Source organism: Dioscorea cayenensis, chromosome 2 (genome assembly GCF_009730915.1).
Source record: "Dioscorea cayenensis subsp. rotundata cultivar TDr96_F1 chromosome 2, TDr96_F1_v2_PseudoChromosome.rev07_lg8_w22 25.fasta, whole genome shotgun sequence".
NCBI classification, from domain to species: Eukaryota; Viridiplantae; Streptophyta; class Magnoliopsida; order Dioscoreales; family Dioscoreaceae; genus Dioscorea; species Dioscorea cayenensis.
In genome coordinates, this window is record NC_052472.1 from 8,436,698 (window position 1) to 8,457,579 (window position 20,882).

General features: G+C 33.7%; 1 long non-coding RNA gene and 1 pseudogene across 1 annotated transcript; one reads left to right on the plus strand and one right to left on the minus strand.

Annotated features, from left to right (window-relative positions):
* Positions 1-3,684: 3,684 nt before the first annotated feature.
* LOC120272299 lies at positions 3,685-13,722 on the minus strand (annotated as a pseudogene).
* On the plus strand, positions 9,891-12,402 carry LOC120278478. Its single transcript, XR_005541739.1, has 3 exons — positions 9,891-9,910; positions 10,435-10,494; positions 12,109-12,402. It is a non-coding gene; the product is annotated as an uncharacterized LOC120278478 (long non-coding RNA).
* Positions 13,723-20,882: the final 7,160 nt, after the last annotated feature.

The following is a 20,882-nucleotide window of genomic DNA, read 5'->3' on the forward strand; positions in this document are numbered from 1 at the left end:
CAAACATCAAAACTTCAAAATTATACATATACTCCAGTCCACAACAATATTTGAACACTCTAAAATTTTCTCATTGATTGAAAAACATAAGCAAATTAAAACCAATCGAGAACCGCCAATTATCTACCAAGCTTAAACTTTGTTTTGAATCATCCTCAAACAAATATTTGGAGTATAATCATCAAAATTTCTTAAATCTTCCTAAACACTAAGGTATGATCCTTTATATCTTTTTGCTAGTAGAATTACAACAATGGAACTTATTTCACCTTCGAAGTACATAATGATTCTCTAGATTGACCATTAATTCAGTAAAAGCAATACAACTGAACATAAGAATCATATATATCATTTAGAGCCTCTTCTTAGTTTCAAGAAAATCAAAGAAAAGTATCGAATTATAAGAATTTTGCTCCTCAAAAAAATTTCAACCATTATCTTGCCACTCAAAGCACCAAAAACTACACAACAACAAACAAAGTCGGGGAACATGATCGACACATTAACCTCCAGAAAATTTTCCTAATTATAGCAATATTTAACTTGCCAACATCATTATTTCTTTTCAAAATAAATTTACTCACCAAGCTAAAATGTGATAAAGTTCCATAATATTCTTAGCGCTCCTCAAATTATAGCATCATCATGAAATTCACCAAATTTTTGCATATTAAAATTTCAGCCTGGTTTTACAAAATCATGAATATCATCCAACATATACATCTAATTATAGAGATATTTTACAAGCACATAGATAAAATCATAACAAACGTTCTCTGTATTATGCACTTTGGCCAATTCAACCTCATAAATCATAAAAAGTACAATTCCTTCCTCATGCCCTACACAATAACAACAACTGAGAAGGGTCTACTTAAGCAAACATATCTCATTGGTTACAAATCCAATAACTTCAAAATTTTGCAGGTGATTAGTTATGGAAAAGTGCTAAAATTTTCTAGTTCTAACCTTTTCCAAATAATATTAACTAAGGCTCTGAATTTGGGATACAATTTCAGCCAGCATAAAGTCAAAATCTGGAAATTCACAACATGTACAATTATATATATAAACAACCACAAATTCAATTCTAATAATTTCTCCAAATCATCACATAAAGTAATTTCAAGATTCTCTTTTTCTTTTCTTATATAGATATTCATGTCCCATCAAAGAAAAATCACATACATAGCAATCTACAAAAATATGAACATCACACAAATCAAGGCTTTCCTACAATTCAAGCTATCAAACAAAGACTCATGCTCTAGTATGCAACTTCCAAAAAAAGATTCTAAAGTGAAGTGGCATCTAGGCAAATACTACAACCTCCACAACCCACTTATCTTGGGGTTTTCTCACTCTTACTCAAATTTAACGGATCTATCTAATATACGAAGGCAAAAAAACAATTTCTCCTCTAACCATCTCTCCGATACCACTAGATTTGTCACGCCCGAACCCGGCTCACCGTGCCCAGTCATACTGACAAACGGCCGCACACCCTACAAAGCCGAAACCAAGTAGGCATACAAGGCCCTCAAAACCCCGAAAAAAATTAACAACAGGATTATGAGCTTGAGAGCCCGAGAAGCAACCACTAAAAAAATATCGGGATCACAAAAAAATGTTCAATAATTTCAAAAAAACATACAAAAATGTAACAAAGCGGAAAAAAATAACAAAGTGAAATTTAGAAATCGGAAATAAATCATAATGATTTACTTTTACCAAAAATAACAAGCATATATGTCCCCCAAAACAACTAATGCCAAAAACAAAAATATCATAACTCATTTATTTAAACTCGATGACCCGAGTCGGATTTCGAAACTCATAGGTTTACCCTCGTGACCCGAGCCGTAATATCGAAAAACCGCTATTCTTCACCGACGGAACGGTGCGAAACTATAGTTTCTATGTCGAGCATGCGTGTCGACTACGGCCGATGTTTAACCCCCGATGGCATGGGGTTATTGCACAGCTTAATTGGGGACTCACGAATTTCTATAACAAAAATATGTCGGGTTTAAAAATCATTGTCCACACAAAAATACTCGGTGATCCCGCTTTTTTTCTTACAAAAAAATTAAAACCAATTATATCAACAATAACACACTTAACAAAACAATAAATAAATAGCCAAAGTTAATATATATATATATACACACCTATATACATACAAATAACTTGGAATTCAAAAAGAAATAACCCTCATCGAAACATAATATATAGAAATTTACCCAATACTGAATCATCAAATAATCCAGGATTTTTTTTTCACATTTTTAAACAAAATAAAAAAAAAAACAGAATAATACTGAGAATTAAACAAAAATAAGTCTGAAATCAATGTTAAAAAAATAATAATAATTTACTAATAAGATAGCCAAGTGACCAAATAATAGAAGAAATAATTTAACAAAAAAACAATTTAACAAGTGTCACAAATACATCATATATTAATATTTATAGGTGGTTTACTTACCCCGACTAGCTAACATCAAAAACTATAAGCGCCTACGTAAATTAGGGCTTCCACAAAATACCCTATAATTGAGAGCATATCCCAAAGGTATTAAGATGCTAAACATACTAAAAATACACAAGGATATACAGTAGATCAAATTCCTACACTAACTATCATAACACTTAAACATCCAACAACCCAATACCATACATGAATAGTTTCTAATAATTAGAAAAAAAAAACAAAATTAATGACATTATCATCATTAAAATTCATGAGCATCTGAACTCTAATAACTAATAAAATAATAATTACAAAAATTACAAAATTATGCTTCATTATAATAAAAAGAATATATATATTATCAATATATAAAGATTTGGACAACTCTACACAGATCATGAAGCCATTATAACCTATCAATTTAATTTATATATATATATATATATTATGTGTGTGTGTGCTTAGTGACGCCAGCACACTAATTGCAAATCCACATTCAAATGAAAAACAAAATTTGAAAAACAATTCTGATTTTTCCCCAAAAATAATAATAATAATGTTTTTTTAAAAAACATAAAGAATTTGTGCATGAATGAAGGCAACAAGAAGCACTCAAATCAATGTAGAAAAACCACTGTGTAATGGCCGGTTTTATCCTACAATAATCAAACCACTAAACGTATATCATAACCCTAAACAAGAATATGTAGTAATGCCACGACGAGATCTAGGGAGATAAAAAGAATTTCACCACTTAATCCATAAATAAACACTAACATACCACAACAAGATCTAGGGAGATAGATTACACCACTTTAACCCTAGATCTAGGAAGCCCTAGATCTAGGGAAAGAGCACGCTACCTCCCAACGATAACCACACAACCTCGACGAAGAGGTCTATCTCCGTCCTCGCCACTGCACCACACACCAAAAAGAAAAGAGAAAAGGAAAGAGGCAAGATCTCTCCCTCTTTCTTGGTTCAAACGAGAGACTATATCGGAAGAAACAAAAGGTAGGGCGGCTAGGGGTTTGAAAAACCTAATAAGATATAAGAATTAAGAGAAAAAAAAAATTAATAAAAAAGAAAAGTTTCTTTTCCTCTTCCGTAACAGCCTTATATGCAAAACAATTAAATGAAATAAATTAAAAAAAAAATGTGTGGGGCCCACACACTCAATATATTCAGTTACACTAAGCTAAGCCTATAACCTATTCAGCATCCACCATTTCACTATTCGAGAACCCTCCACTATCTAAAGACTCAGGACCAGAAAGTTGATAATCCACATTTGTATGCATGTCACCTAAATTTTCTGCTAGCATCGTTTTGGACAACAGAGATCCTGGGTCATGTTTAAAATATAAAACTTGATACTAAGACCCTTGGAACCATTGAAAATACCAAGCCCTTTACACCTTTCCTCCATGGTAGCTATAATGTCAAGCCTATGCTTTTTTGCTTAACTGTTGGAGTTTTATTTCATTCACAGCTTGATAACTCACGCAAGTAGTTAGGACAAGTTGGCTGTTATCAAAGGTAGAACTAGCAAGAGACTGCAATAATGTAACAACAAAACCAGCATCCTTGGTAGTCACTAATGCAGGGCCTGCATTTGAAAATGTACAATGAAGGGCCTGTATTTGAAAAATGTACAATGATGAAGAATCATAAAACCTATCAACCCTTTATCTAGCTAACAAAAATATAACTCCAAGATAACTGTCAAGACTATTACTCCAGCAATAGAGAAAAAAATATATATTAGACTTAAGTGTTTGGGAAATATCATATAACTCCATCAATGCAATTGTGCGAAATAACATTACATGATTTCCATCAAAGAGAAGAAGCACATTCCACACACAAAGAACTGAAATTATATATGATCAATGACCATAAAAAATATGAGCTCTTGCAATAGGCTGATTTATAATAATAATAATAATAATTAGCATGGGAAAATAGCACATTATAATTATAATGAGGAATCACTACATTGTCATGATGAGTAATTTTCATTGTGTCAAAATGAAATGCAGTATGACTCAAAGTAAAACTTGACCACTTTCTTAAGGAAGCATATTGGCAAAAATCGAAAGGAAACAAGGACCAGCAACCCATGTAACCTGAACTCCAAGGTAATCAAGATGATTAACAGCAAAGACAAGCATAAAAATATTATAAGATCATCGAACCTTAACAACTAGAAATGGTTGCGTCCACAATTTTACACAAAAAAAAATATAGACCCAGTTTGGGGAATCCCTCACACACTATCTCCTCAAGGACAAGTAACCTGAAGGAAAATACTTCTCAATAAAAAAACATCAAATACTATTTACAATGGGCATCAACAACAATCTTCCTAGGCATCAATTGGGATAATCATGACCAAACATATCTGAAAATTTGGTACAGTCTCAGCCAACAAAAGGGCTGCTGAGACTATCATTTCCTCATAATAAGCCATCAAAGAAGTCATCAATTATGCCCAATAAGTTCTAAAAACAAATAAGTAGAACATACAAATTCTAAATAAATTGCAGTTAACAATTTGAAATGCTAAATACACAGACACAGATAAAGGCTTTTTAATACTTCAATATGAGTTTATAATCCAAATTACAAACCTACAAAAATGCATTTTCCTTGGCCATCAACAATAATATGCCTGCAAAGAAATTCATGGCCTGCATGGTAAAGAAAATTAATGAAAATACATGCCAACTCAATGTAATGAGGACATATTAAAGGAAGAGAAGTGGAAAGAGAGAGAATGAACATATTGGCTCTTCCAAAAGATACCAAAAGCAAAAATTAGCAAAACTCCGAACCAGATTTAAGCAAGCGAAAGACATTACATGCATACAATTCTGATATTAAACAACATAACTTTAAAACTACATCGATATAATGATATTGAGAAGAGCAACAATTTGCAATAGATTTAAAAAGTTAGCTAGAATTTCTTGGCACAATCTAGATATGTACAATTTGATGTATCATTTTTTAATGCTCCACAACAAGAGTATCAACAGAGAATGATGCTAATTTGGCCAACATATAAGTATAATTTCATGTGATATATAGAACACAAAAAATTACAAATTGGAATGTCAAAGCTCATAATTTGTTAATTGCATATAAAAATTTGATTAACTAATTATAACATATAGTTTAACCACGTAGCTAATTAATTAATATAGTACAAAATAATGAACCTCAAAAATTTAGAGTTTATACCAAAGAAGCTTGAAGCATACAGAACCCAAGTAAAAGAAGAAACATATAAAGTGATTCGTTTGGAGGAGCCAATAGTTCTGACCTATCTTAAACTTGCATTATCCTAAGTTCAATTTACTCATGTCATACTAAATTCTTAACCCCAAGGAAGGCACAATCCCAACCACATGATCTTTCGAATAGAGACCACAATGTTCCACTTTATATTTGAAAGATGCTAAGGTAGGAGGGATTATGTACCAGATCATAACTATGCAAATAGTTAAGACACAGGCCACATGCTAAGGATAGGAACAGAAGCTTCCATTTCTAGAGTTAAAAGAAGAGCAACGCTTCTACTTATAAATAAATAGGTGATCATAATAAAATTGTTCATACATGATGAATGAATCAAGCAATCAATTGCATTGAGTTAAAGCTTAAAGTACATCGCATCCTGTACACAATGAAGGCTCAAATTAAACTAAGAGTTCAAGCTAAAAAAGTGATGAAAAGCTAAAAGAAGGGAATCTCAAGCACCCAACTATAGCTAAGTGTCAGACAATGTTGTGCATTTACATAGTAAAGGAGTATAACAGAAAATCAATTACTAGACACTATTACAAATAAACCAAGGAATCATCAATCGTAAAACCCAAAGAAATACAAAAAAAGCAACAGTTGACAAGCAAAATTATGGTTACGAAAAAGAAAAATTGTTACAATTAATATTTGTGAAGGTATATGAAAAATATTTGATAGTCTCAACATTTAAGCCTTGATCAATTACCTGGCAATAGGCAACTGATGGGTTGTGCGAAGGATATGCTATGAGCAACTGCCTCAAAGAATTTCTACCATCTTCAGCCAACATAGGATGTCTTGGGAATATCCTTGGCAAGTCCTACAAAAACACCATCAAAGTCCTACTAAATAACAAACTTTATTTTCAGTCATTTCAATGCTATCCAAGAGCCTAAGTGCTACAACACATATTTCAAGCACCATAATGAAATAACCTTCTCTATAAAAACCTCAGATCCACAGAACATGCATCCAGACACTAATAATGGAAAAGAAGACCTAACCATGGAAACTCAAAGACGATCACGACCTTGATCAACACACACTCGAGTTGTGATGTAAATAATGATGTTTTTTGACATGGCCCTAGACTTGAGAGTTATTAACGCTGTTAAGACTGGGACCCACCACCCTAACTTCTCCATAACCGCAGTTACAGGGAAGGGTTGGTGGTAGTATATCAACTAGAGGGAAGCGCCTCCCACGAGCGATGTGGGACTATGGTCCCTGAGCCATCAAGCGCTCCCAACACCCCCCCTGGGCCCACAGCGGATGTGGGACCCAAGATCCTAGCCATAGCTCTGATACCATGTTAAGACAGGGACCCACCACCCTAACTTCTCCATAACCGCAGCTTCACGAGGGAAGGGTTGGTGGTAGTATATCAACTAGAGGGAGCTGCCTCCCACAGCGATGTGGGACTATGGTCCCGAGCCATCAAGCGTCCCCAACAAACGCATTATGGATATGCAAAAATTGACTCGGTTCTAGACACTGAGCTGCATGGAGTACAAGAGCAGCTAGTGACATCATAAACCAGCACGGGTTCAAGGAAAGTGAGCCGAGGGATGTATTTAGCTATGAGCAAGGATGTAAGGGAGGGCAAGAGATCATGTCCTTGGTGGACCATCAGAATTAACCCTAACTATTGCATAAGTAACTAAAGCTTGATCAACAGCATTTGTAAGAGAAGTGGGTATAGAATGCTGAGGATTATGTTCGCAACCACGATAATGAAGTTCATTGGTGGAAAGAGCAAGCTAATTCTGGACATTTGCCAGAGCAGGTACCCGAGCCTAGGGCTGATGATATGCATGACCATCAATGGAGGATTCAGACAAAATGTGGGGATTCGATGAAGAGGATGGTTGAAGTGGATGGAGGTAAGCCACACATGGACATACATGAGCTATTGAGGAAGCAGCCGAATGCTCCATAAGTTTAGTATGGTTCTGGAAAAGCTCTTGAACTACAAAGCAAGAGATCAATGATGGTTGGAACATTTCAAAGAGCACTTTATCTTAATATATTGGTAGACAAAGTAAACACATACAAGTAATTGGTGGAGAGGATTCTCCTTCTCTACAAATAGAATATAAACTGTCACTTCAATCATAAACAAAGTAGTGTAATTGTGATGGCAAAAATATGTATATACTAATGAATTAGTGTGGATGATTTTTGTTTAGCCTTAACTAGTGTTTCCAAAAGATTTGTGTAGCCAATGCCATTGTTGTTATGCTGAACAAGAAAACTCAAAAGTTACCTTTTGAACAAATAATCCCATCATATACATAAAATAAAACAATATCCTAAGACAAGAACACAACAGAGGGAATCAATCTCTTGAAAATTAATATCAAATTAGTGTAACAATTCTGCTTCACTTCCCCCAACACATGCAAAAAACAAACCAAAGAAAAGACTGTCACACAACATAATTTTACACATCCAACAAATGATCAAGTTTTGTTGTTCAAAGCATTACCTTATCGGTTAGCAAACAATATGATGGTTTCCAGAACTAATTTGTGAAAATCAACTTCTCTCAAGGAAATCTGTGGATACCCTAGGCTTAAATAGACTCAATAATATCTATGGCATGGGTCAACTATCATATTGGCAACCAGAATACACTCTAAAAAAATCAAGTAAATTGACACCACTATGAGTTGTCTCCAAAGTTTTGAAAAGTGTAGCTCATTAAGCCATTTTTATAGCAATAGAACAACTGAAAAATAAATTGAACTAGTGGCACTCATTCAAATAGAGTGGGCAGTGGAGCTACTAGGCCAAAGGTGCACCAATGAATTGCAAAGCATAGCGAAGGAAAAAAAAAAAGCAGATTCCCTTTTACAGCCAAAACAACAATGAGCAAGTTTTAAAAACAATATGAAATCATAGCAATAAAAATGGCACTTCTGAACCAATGAGAATGAAAATTTGAGTTGCTGATCATCACTTATAATCTATATTTCATAATCACCTTCACCGATTGATTTTTTAGCTTTCAAGAGTCAATGTTTCTATTTCCAATAAATAATTGTCAACTTATCAACCAATCAGAAGCTGTACATAGTAAAAATAACCAAATAAAATCAAACAGGCCAATATAACGTGCACAAATCAAAACAAGTTCAACTTGGAAATGATGCAAAATATGATCAATACATAAAAAGGTCAACAATAGCATCAATAAACTGAAAAAATACAAAGCATCTTGCCATGAAAGAGAATCAGTCAGCCATTGCTCAAACCACAAAGAAAAGTCCTAGGCCACTATTAGATGATCCAAACCAATTCTCTTCGATGGCATCAGTAAACCAATAGAAAAGCCAAAATCTAATCCCCAAATGATAAGAACAGTTGCCTTCAGAAGCACATCAAATAAAGATAATAATACCAACAAGTAAATCCTTCTCAAACAGAAACAACCACATAAAATCATGCAACTCCATTTTCATACTGTGGGCCTCAGTCTTGTTTGTCTCCATTTGTTTGGAACCAAGCCCAAAGCCTGGATTCAAGGAAAATTTTGTAGTTTCCCAATTGTGTAAACCGTGAATTCATGAAGCTTTGTTTTAAGCTTTTGTTGCAATAATGGTTTTGGAGCCCAGCTATAGACATCCTTTCTTCTACCCACTGAGAAAGTTATGCATGTTAGAGCTCCTTTAGTAAGAAGAGAATGCAATCCTTTAGGAGAGGGAGAAGATAGAGTTCATGTCTTGATCTAAGTATAAGACCTTCTTGCTCTTAAGATGAAAATCCATTGGTGATCTAAGTGAGATGCTTTTCTACATGAGTATTACTATCACCAGAAGTTAAACTTCGGCAAGAGGTTAGCATCATTCTTCAAGAGTTTTCTCACTTAGAGAGAGAGAGAGAGAGAGAGAGAGAGAGAGAAAATTCTGGTATTGAAAATCCGGCGAAGCTCCGGCGTGGAAACTTGATAGAGGGAATGGTTGGGTTTTGGACACATGAATGTTGGAAGAAGCTTGATTTCATTAAATCTAAAGTATGGTGGGTTTCTACTCTTGCTTCTTTGGTGTCCATTGTTGGAGGTTAGAGAGATGTGATGGAATTATGATGATAAAGACATGAGGTTATGGGCTGCATAATGCCTTGTTGGTGAGCATCTAATGTTTACTTAAAAATCATTATTTTTTTGTTTTTTTAAGCATTTGTGACAACTGCAGCCATTTGAGTATTAATCCTTGCATATCTTTGCATGAAAAACTACAGCCTTTTTGTTGGTATACATATACACTTATATTTACATCAAAAACCGCAACCATTTGAGTGTTTATCTTTGCATATTTTTGCATGAAAACCTGCAACCTGCTAATGTTTTTGAACCCATTAGAAACCCAAGCTTTATGCTTGTAAATTAGTTGTTTTGCATGTCTTCTTATTTCTTTCAAGCATGCTTAAGGCCCAACTAGTACATGCTTAGAAGAACACACTCACCTTCTAAATTCTGAAGCCTTAGAATGTGTGTTTTTGCATTTGAAAGTGACCTTTGCAATCCTTGGGTGATCTTAGGTAGTTGCTTTTGATGATGACCAACAACCCTAGTTTATGTTGTTCATTTTTATGTTTTGATTGGTTCATTCTTTCTTGAGTTGTAATGGTTGCCAATCCTTGGGTTATAGGACCACTTGAGAAGTGGCTTTGGGTCTTCGCATTGTGTCTTGGAGTAGAGTATTTTCGAGGTAAGTAATCCACACATATTATTTTTGACAAGTTTTAATTGCAAAATTTCTAATATTATTTGATTATATATTTAAAAATATCCCAAGAGTGGGAGCCCTGCAACTATTTTTGTTTTAAAGGATTATTTGATCACTTTTTGGATTTTTAAATTTTTGGTATGTAACTTTACACTATTCTTTTAGTGACTTTTTGCATATGTATCTTGAATATGTAGAAAATTATGAACTTAGCTTTCGAAACTATTTTGCTATGAATATCAGGTAAGTAATCTACCGATAACTCCGTATTTTCAATACTTGGGAAATTATTTTATTTGATAAAAATAATTATCTAGTATTTTTGTTATTTTATTTTGAATATATGTTATTTTTGTTAATATTAAAAATTATTTATTTGGAATATGTATTTTTGAGGTATTTTTCTTTAGTTAATTATTTTTTTATTTAGTTGTTGACTTGGTAAATCTACATTGGTGTAATGTTAATTAAATGATCGCTATTCATTTTAACTTGGTTATTAATTTATTATTTATACTAAGTGTGCAATTACATTCAAATGATTACTTCAACATTTTTTTAAAAATTCATTGGTTTTGTAGGCATGGGTTGATGATTATGCTATCTTTTGAATTGACTTAGTTAATTCCTTTATTTATTTATTTATCTATTTATATAAGTATTTAATTTAGTTTTGAATGAGCTAGTGTTCTGAGTAATTTTAAATATTTCATGTGCTTAAATGTTTATATTTCATTTATGGTTATCGAGTTATTTTCCCTAAAGTGAGATTTTGATATTTATCTGTATTTTTTTTGAATATATATGAACTTGAGGAAATTTTAGAAATTTCTGACATTGTACTCTGCAAATATTTTGTATCTGAATGTTTTGGTCTCCAAATGAGCGATATGCAACCCCTTGTCTGGGGGGTTAAACCCCGACCTTGTCGACAAGTAATTTTGGGGAAAAAAAGAGATGCAAGTTTCGCACCGTGTCCGTTCGGTGAAATAATCACGGCCACCTGGTATTCAGTCTCGGGTCACCGAGGGTAAATAAATGATATCTCATTATTTTTGGCTCAGGGTCCATCACCGAGGATAAACAAATGACCTTTGGCACTTACGAGTGAATTTTGGAGACATACACTTGAATTTGTTACTTTTTTTGGCTTTTGCTGCTTTTGGATTTTTGAATTTCGCAAAAAACACAAATATTTGTCCCGCCTTGAAATTTTTCACGTATTTTTTTGATATCGTATTTCGGGTTTTGAATTCAGTAAATCATATTTGTAAATATTCTTTGTTATAATATTTCACTTTGTATTTTGTTTTGTTTAAATTATGCTTTGAAGACCTATGCTCATTTTTGGCGAATAATTACTCATGAGTTCGAAAACCCGATAATCTTTTTGATTTCGATTATTTTTGAATAGGGTTACTACTTGAGAACTATACCTCGTTGAATTATTTATTTTGTATTTATTTAAACTTTGTTTAAACTTTGAATTATCCTTAATATCTGAATTCGAGATTCATAAACCCTGTTGTTTTAAAACAATTTCTGGATTACTTACTGGGCTAGTGAGCTCATGGATTTTCTTTAAATCCTTTTCAGATCAAAAGTGATAGATCAGCGTGAATCTTGAAAGACTGCCTGTAGATGTTGCTTGTCCTGTTGTGAAATTGTAGTTCTTGTCATTGTCTATCACTATGTTACTGTATTTTGTATTTCTGGTCTTCTTGTATCTTTGCATTGTATATACTATAAAGTCTGTAATCTTGTAACCCAGTTGGTTTGTTATAGTTTTACTTGTCCTGTATCAGATTTTGAGGCCTTGCAAGCCTATGGGATTCACGCCCTGTGGGTCTGCGGCCGTTTGTCTGCGCACCGGGTCCGGTGAGCCGGGTTCGGGGCGTGACACATACTTTTTCTGCACTAATGACTCCCTGTTCAATGATAACATGTGCAAAGCCAAAAGCACATAATCATGAAATAAGACCCAATGATGAGTTATAAGCAGCATCAGAAATCAGTCCAAACTTATAGAAACATACATCAACCATTAATAATACTTCTCCAACCAATTAAAAAAAATACTCTTGATTTGAACCAAACTTATAACTAGAAACCGCCGATGTGTCTGTTGTTGACCCAACGACATTCATGCATGCATATATGTTGCTAACATACTTGAAGAAGAAAATCAGAACCGTGTGATCAATGCTCGATTGTGCCAACAACACGTCATCTCCTGCTGGTCCAATCCAAGCCCTTTCCTCACAGCACATGATCATCTGCATATCACTTTAAGAGAAGACCTAACCCATGGAAACATGGAAACTTCTCCTCCAGACACATCATCCGCATTACTTCTCAATAAGGTTTTTAGACCCGGACCGGCCATTGACCCGGAGAAGGGTAGGGCTCAGGGGTCGAGGGGTTCAACCGTGTTGAACCGGGGTTGAACCGGGGTCATTAATTTTTATGAAAAATAATATAATTTTTAGTTATATATAATTAAAAAAATTAAATATTGAAGAATAAAAAATAAAAAAAAAATAAAAACATGATTTTTAAAAATTTAAGCGAGTATTTTATATAAATAAATATTGAAGTACAACACATTAAAAATGTAAAATGCACCCAATAACATAAGAATAAACTAATATAAAATTAATTGAGAAGCATAAAAAAATTCACAAGGAAATACACAACTAAAAAATTCATAAAAAAATTAAAATAAAAATATTCCCTTGGTCTCTACCTTCTTTAGTTTTATAATTTTACATTATAACCCCCAAACATTAATATATTATAAAAATAAAATAAGAATTAAAAAAAAAAATTGGTGCAAACCCGGGTTGATGACCCGGCCGGGTCACCGGGTCACCTGTCCGATCGCCCGGGTTGCCGGTTCAACCCCGGTTTTATATATTGAACCGGACCGGTTTTAAGGCCGGGTCCGGGTCAACTCGGTCCGACCGTCCGGTCCAGTCCGAGTCTGAAAACACTGCTTCTCAGTAGCCAATAAATCCCCAAATAAATCCCTATGCCCAAATAAAATTAAAAAAACCATAGAACTAATAATGGAAAAGAAGACCTAACCATAGAAACTCAAAGACGATCACTAGCCCTTGATCAACACACATGCGCAAGGCCTCCAACCCTGCCCTCAACATCATCTCCACCATAGAACTTGAGAAACCTAAGAATGTAAATTAAATTGAAGACCAGCCTGCTCTAGTATTCTAGTGCTCTACCTGCTTTTTTATAGAGGGTTGGGATTGGGTTGGAAAACCAACGGTGAGGATTAAATCATCACATTGAGATGATCATTTCTTTAGAAATCCAAAAGATTAAAACATAGATATTTTATGCTTCACATTAATTAAGAATGACAGAAGAAGTATTGTATAGTTTGGGTGTAGGAACAACACCAAACAATAAATACATAAAAGCACTCATCCCCAACCCTGTAAATAGAACCACCAACCTTCTAGCAATTTATTATCCCTTTCTTTACTCATAAAAGTTAGTTAATCCTTCAATGTCATTCCAACCTTTTCCTTAAAGGCAAAACAAATACACACCCTTCTTTCCATTTCCCTTCCCCTTTCTCCTCTCCTATCTTGTATATCTACTAATTTATTAATTAAGTGATCACATTGATATGATCATTAATAACACAATCAGTTAATCAATAATACAACTAGAAAAATCAAATGTTAATTTTCAATTCAAAAGAAAATCAAATGTTAATCAATTAATATAAACAAAAGAAAATCAATTGTTTGTTTTCAATTAATACAAACTATTGTTCATTGATTTCAAAGATTCACAACACTCATTCAAAAGTTACCCATTTCACACAACACGCCAAATTTTGAAATAGCACAAGCTCCACAAACTAAAACCAATAAAGTTAAAAAATTGACAAGACAGAGTGATAAAATAATTATTACACTATCAACACAAGATAATAATGTATCAATTGAATGATACATCAAACATGTTGGGATTAAGATAATAATTTTGATGAGTGGAGAGGAATTCACTATGAGTAGTGAATAATATGAAAACCATATGATTAAAATTAAAAACTTATTGCCTAATAGATTCAACAGCAGTACAATAAAATAAGTTACATCCAGAAAAAATAACTTGAAGACTAAAAATGTAGACTCTCATAGAGCTTTTAACCTTAAGTTTGGTCTGCATTAATGTCAAAATCCATATCAATATATGTTTGGATTATAAGCATTTGGGTATGACTTATGAGACATATATGAATGGCATTGGAGATTGAACTCATAGTCAAGGAAACAAAATTATTAATATTGATGATCAATTAGAAATTAAATCTCAAACTTCTGATGCATTGCTGATAATTTGACCGGTATTTGTAATTTGAATGAAGATATGAAAAAAAAAATATCTATATATATATAGCATTCATAGTTTATAAAGCAAGATGAAGATCATTACAAACCTCTTTTGCAAATAAGTTTTCCAGCATCCCAACCAACATATATTTTCTGTACTCTCAAAATATACAAGTGTTTGAGAAATAAATCAATGAATTTTTTCAAAAATTTTCAGCCAATCAACATATCCTCTTTCTGTAATCCTTGTAAGACAACAACTCTTCATTATTGATGCAAATGCCACCATACTTTGATGACATCTAACTCTTCTTTGCTCACTACATCAAAGATAGCACAACAATGAAGTAACAACAGAAATAAATTCCTGCATCAATGAAAACTAACATAACTAAAAGAAAATAAAAAATAAATTCATTTGCTACCAGGAAAACTACGGAAAAAAATAGAGAAATTTAACAAGGAGAATACTTACATATCTTTGGCTCCATGACACTTCTTTTAGAGTTCATGCTTTTTTCTTTAATGGATCTCAAAAAATTATGAGTCTCAATAGTCAAATAAAAATTCCAAAATGTCAACTAAAACATGCAACCCCAATAAAAGAATAAGTTTCACTCCTATTTATGGTTCCTCTCATGTGTATGCATTCAGTCCTTCCTACTTCACTTTCCTTCAACTTTGATCAAATTATGCAAACAAAGAACTTATTAGACAATGAGGTAGCTATCACAATGAGGTCAGTAGCTTTCACGCATCCCCTGAGGTAGCCCTTTCTCCCGGAAAAATCAACAACTACACATTGATGTTGCATACTATCGAATCACTGAAGAGCAGCTTTCACACATCAAAAAAGGTAGCTCTTCTTGGTAATATAATAGTATCTTTCACACATCCCCTGAAGTAGCCATTTCTTTCTTTTATCATAAAAAAACACTTGTAATGCATAGTATCCGATTATAAGAGTGGCTTTCACACAATAACGTTGGTAGAACTTTCCGCCCTTAGAACAGTAGCTTTCACAAATCCCTTGAGGTGACCCTCACTCTAGGTAAATCATTAAGCACACATTCCTCAAGCATAGTGTCCATTTACCTTAGAGCGACTTTTACAATATAAAGGTTGTAGCTCTTTCCTCCCTTTAAACACTAGCTTTCACACACATTGTCAAACTAGGTCTCTATTCACAACAACTTTCTCTAAGCATTCAGATCACTATATAGTAAAGACTGAGCACTCTAAAAATGTTTGAAGGAACCAAAAATAAAGTAAAACCAATGATTAACTAAAGAAAGAAATTAAAATCGACAAATGCCATTTTAATAGACTAAGAGACTCCCAATCAATGCTATCATAGGACCTCAAAAGCACATTCACCTGTGTATAATCAGGGTAATTATTTAAGTAATTAATTTACTATTGTTAGAAATAAAGATTTTAAAAAAGAAGAAGAAGAAGAAAATTACTGTGTTAGTGATTATAGAGGCAACAATCATCTGGAAAATAGAATTAGAAAATTCATCTAATTTTCCTCAGAATGGTTTGACAATTTTTCCTATTATAATCATAAAACTATATATATTTATAAATGAAAAAAAATTAGTTTTCATTATTTTCTATAAATGAGGCTCGACAAATATTAGTGCTTGTAAACTTAAAAACACGAAAATAATTTTTCAGTGTAAAATAATACATAACAAAACCATGTGTCTTTCAATGTTTCTTTAATTTCTTCTTACTAGCATTTGATCATCAATCCAATTTTTCTATTTGGTTTAAATAGAGTGTGTTTTCTAATTTGTTATTGTTTTTGTTTTGGAGGAGTCTGTGGTTCAATCAACTTTATTTTTTCTCCTCTTGTTTTCTACAGATATTTAAAAAAAAGAAAATTAAAATCAAAAGATTTAAAGATATTTATATATTTTGGAATTATTAGAATACTAAATTATACACACGTATATAGATGCATAAACACAGAAAAACATACCTTCTTGTTGTTGTCTTCCAATTAACTTCCTCTTGGAATTCTCTAGTTTTGCTTGGAGAGATAAATCATCAAGAGAAGCCAAACAATCCTATAAAATCCAAGTTATTCATAGTGTTAGTTCTACTCCTAATCTTCAATAAAACATTGGTTTTAATTTCAACTTTAATATTGCTACATTCTAAACAGCGTCTCATTAAAAGTACTTATTTGTTCACTTTTTATTTACAATGTTCAATATATGAAACAGTAATTATTTTTCTATCATGTGTGATAATTTAATTAATGGAATCAGTACCTTTTGTTGATTCTGACTCTGTATTTTTGAATTTGAGATGGTAACTTTGCATGACTCTACAATTTTTGATTTTGAATTTTTTTCATTATTTTGATGAAGTTTTGAGCATGTATTTGAATCATCATCAGTGAATGAATTGCATGGAGAAGTAGAGTCCTTCCTTCCTTTGAGTATTAATCTTCTATTTATTTTGATTCATAGTCTTGTGATTACTATTTTCAATATCACCATCAAAATTACTGATTCTATCAAAAGAGCTACATCACATAAACAAATTTTTTAAGTTAAAATTTTAATTAAAAGCTGAATAAATAAATCAAAATATTAGAATCAACACCTTCATAGGTTCAATTGATACAATATCAGCAAGGAAGTTCTCCGCTTCATCAATTGGAGGAAAATCACTTCATAAATTGTCTGCATTATTGATTATGTTTTTCCTGCTTGCAATCCAATATTTCAATGCAATTAGGAACTTATGCATATATGTGTATATACATATATATAATATGAGAAACATATGTATATAACTACATACTCACCATGAGTACTGTGAGTAGTATTGATCTATGAGTTGAGAAGCATGTTAACCATTCGGTCTCTTTGTTGCAATAACTCTTTTGGATGTTGAGATGCAACAATGTTAATGGGCTTTTCTATTAGTTCAAATATTTCATCAGTTGTTATGCAATCAAGAGATGATGAAGATGATGATTTTATATCAATTAAACCTATGAAGAAGGAATTGATTCTAATATTTTTATTTATTCAGCTTTTAATTAAAATTTTAACTTAAAAAATTTGTTTATGTGATGTAGCTCTTTGATAGAATCAGTAATTTTGATGGTGATATTGAAAATAGTAATCACCAAAGACTGAATCATAAATAAATTACTTCATGCTCAAACTTCATCAAAATAATGAAAAAATTCAAAATCAAAAATTGGGAGTCATACAAGAGGTTTCACCATCTCAAATTCAAAAATACGAGTCCATGAATCAACAAAGATGCGGTTGTTAATTAGAATTATCACATATGATAGAAAAATATTCTTGTTTCATTGAACATTGTAAATAGTGAACTCAAATAAGTACTTTTTAATGAAATGTATTAAAGTTGAAGTGAAACCAATGTTTTTATTGAAGATTAGGGTAGAACCCAACACTATGAATAACTTGGTTTATGGGATTGTTTGAAAGCTATATGATATCAAGCAAAACCTAAGTAAAATTGGAAGACAACAACGAAGGTATGTTTTTGTGTTTGTAAAATACACGTGTGTATAATTTAGTATTCTAATAATTCCAAAATATCAAATATCTTTTAAATCTTTTGATTTTAATTTTCTTTTAAATATACATAAAAACAAGAGGAGAAAAATAAGGATTGATTGAACCAGGACTCCTCCCAAGAAAAACAATAAATTAGAAAACACACTCTATTTAAACCAAATGAAAATTGGATTGATGATCAAATGTAGTAAGAAAATTGACATTGAAAGACACATGGTTTGTTGTGTTACCCGAAAATTTATTTTTCGTGTTTTAGTAACACTAATATTTGTTCATTTATGAAAATAATGAAAACTAATTTTTTTTCATTTTATAAATATATATAGTTTATGATTATAATAGGAAAAGTATCCAAACCATTACGAGAAAATTAGATGAATTTTCTAATTCTATTTTCAGATGATTGTGCCTCTATAATCACTAACACCACGGTAATTTTCTTCTTCTTCTTCTTTTTTCATCTTCCCTATGGCTCAATGATATGATGTTAACGTGATGAGATCTGGGCTATACGGATATCATTGTTTACTGTTGGTCGCATTAATCCCAGGCTCTTCGTGGCTGTCTTCTTTATAAAAAGTAGCTCACAGGCTTGCAAGTAATGGTGGCACCATGTGGCAGCTTTCGAGCTCTCAGTCTTGCTCTTGTCTTATTCAAAGTGAAAATAAACGATGAAAAACTCCTCGTAGCTCTTTATTAGTAGAGTTGGAGGCCTGAGATCATGCTGTCGTGAGCAGCCATGGGCACTACTCCCAATGCGTGGCAAATGGTGCGTGCGGTATTGCCTGTTGTGCCAGAATGGCTGAAAGGATGAATGCGTATGTTGTCTTGAGACGGTGTGAAAAAGAATCGTGTTCAAACGCTGGCCTGTTGGGGAGTAACTCTGACCAGTTGAGATCTGAAAGCTGCGAAAAGTTTTGTAATGATGCTGCTGCTGCTCTTTCTCATTCGAATACGGTCGATGTTGGTTATTCTAATTGATCATCAGCTATTGTGACGGTTGATGCCGTCGCCATGTGAAGCCGATGGTTTGTTGGCTGGAATATGATGTTCAGACCTGCGGATATGCCTCGTTCGGTACAATCATGTGTTCTACTCTCATCATCAAGTAACCAATCTGGCGTGATCATTCGGTGACCATTATCTTGACGGCAATATTTTGTCACTATCTTGCTGGCGCTGGCGTATGAGCAACGTAGTGTTGTCTGAAATCAGCGAACAGCAATTTTGTGATGGTGGCTGGCTGTTCGTTTATATTGACCGATTATTTCTTTGGAGTGAAATGTTGTTCAGACCAGCGACGACGACCGATATCAGCTGATCATAGTGGCAGGTGGCTTCTGAGAAGAGGGAATATTCTTTATACAAAGGTTGGAATGTTTGATGAAGATTAACAACTTTGTATTCGAATGTTGTTCGCAAGCTGCTGACCGTCGTGTCGGTACAATCTTTAGTTCTAAACGATCATGTGATGTTCGTTGTCTGGGTAGCTGCTGAAACGGTATTACGATGCCAGAACTCGAGATTCTGGTGAGGCGTGAAACGGCTGGCTATGTTGGTCTTCTTTCCGTGTGTGGTCAGTTTCGGCTATTTGAGCATGGGTTAATGCGGCGATGTTCGGTTTCGGTTTGACGACGGCCGGACGACGTTGATTGACGTTGCCGATTTTCACATAACATAATAAAACGAGACAGGTGACAATTTTATGGGCCACGGATGATATTCGCGCAGTAATGTTTATGATGGTATGATGGTTATTCTTGCTGACTGTGATGACGCTGTAAAAATGCTAAACAAGCTGAAAAATCATGTTTTCCATTTTTGACCAAGGTATTTTCGTAAAAGTGTGACCCGAACCCGGTCGATCTAAAACTGTATTGGCGGATGCGGAGGAGGGTCCGAGTTGATCTTCTCTTAAATGACGCGAGATATCGAAAAAATGTTTGTCTGCATCTGTGGTCTGTGGTTGATATCTATAACGAATGATTCGTTGCCAAACTTCTCAGTGCAATGATACGAACAGTAACAAACAGCGAGACCCCTGTGCTGCCTGGCTGGACCTGAACCAGGAAGCTGGCTGCGACCAACATGAACTGTGGGGCGTTGGGCCTGTTGTTTGGGGTAAAAGAGGCGGTGCAAGCTGGCAGGGTGCTCGATCTCCGGCCAATTCAGGCAAGGATTTCTCAAATGCAAAATGATGATTCAGCCGATCAGTGGCGACATTGGCTGATGGTGGGGCAGCAGCGCAGACGCCTGAGGGTGGCTGTTGGTGGTGAAACCGAGCAATAAAAATTTCAGGCGGTGCACTGAGGGGTGGTAAAGCGACGAAATGGCCAATTCAACTGATGCTCGGCTCCGGTGACAGCTCTTTCGATTATCTGTTACCATCGACATATTTGACGGTTCGCGTCTTGATCTCTCCCCAAGCAAT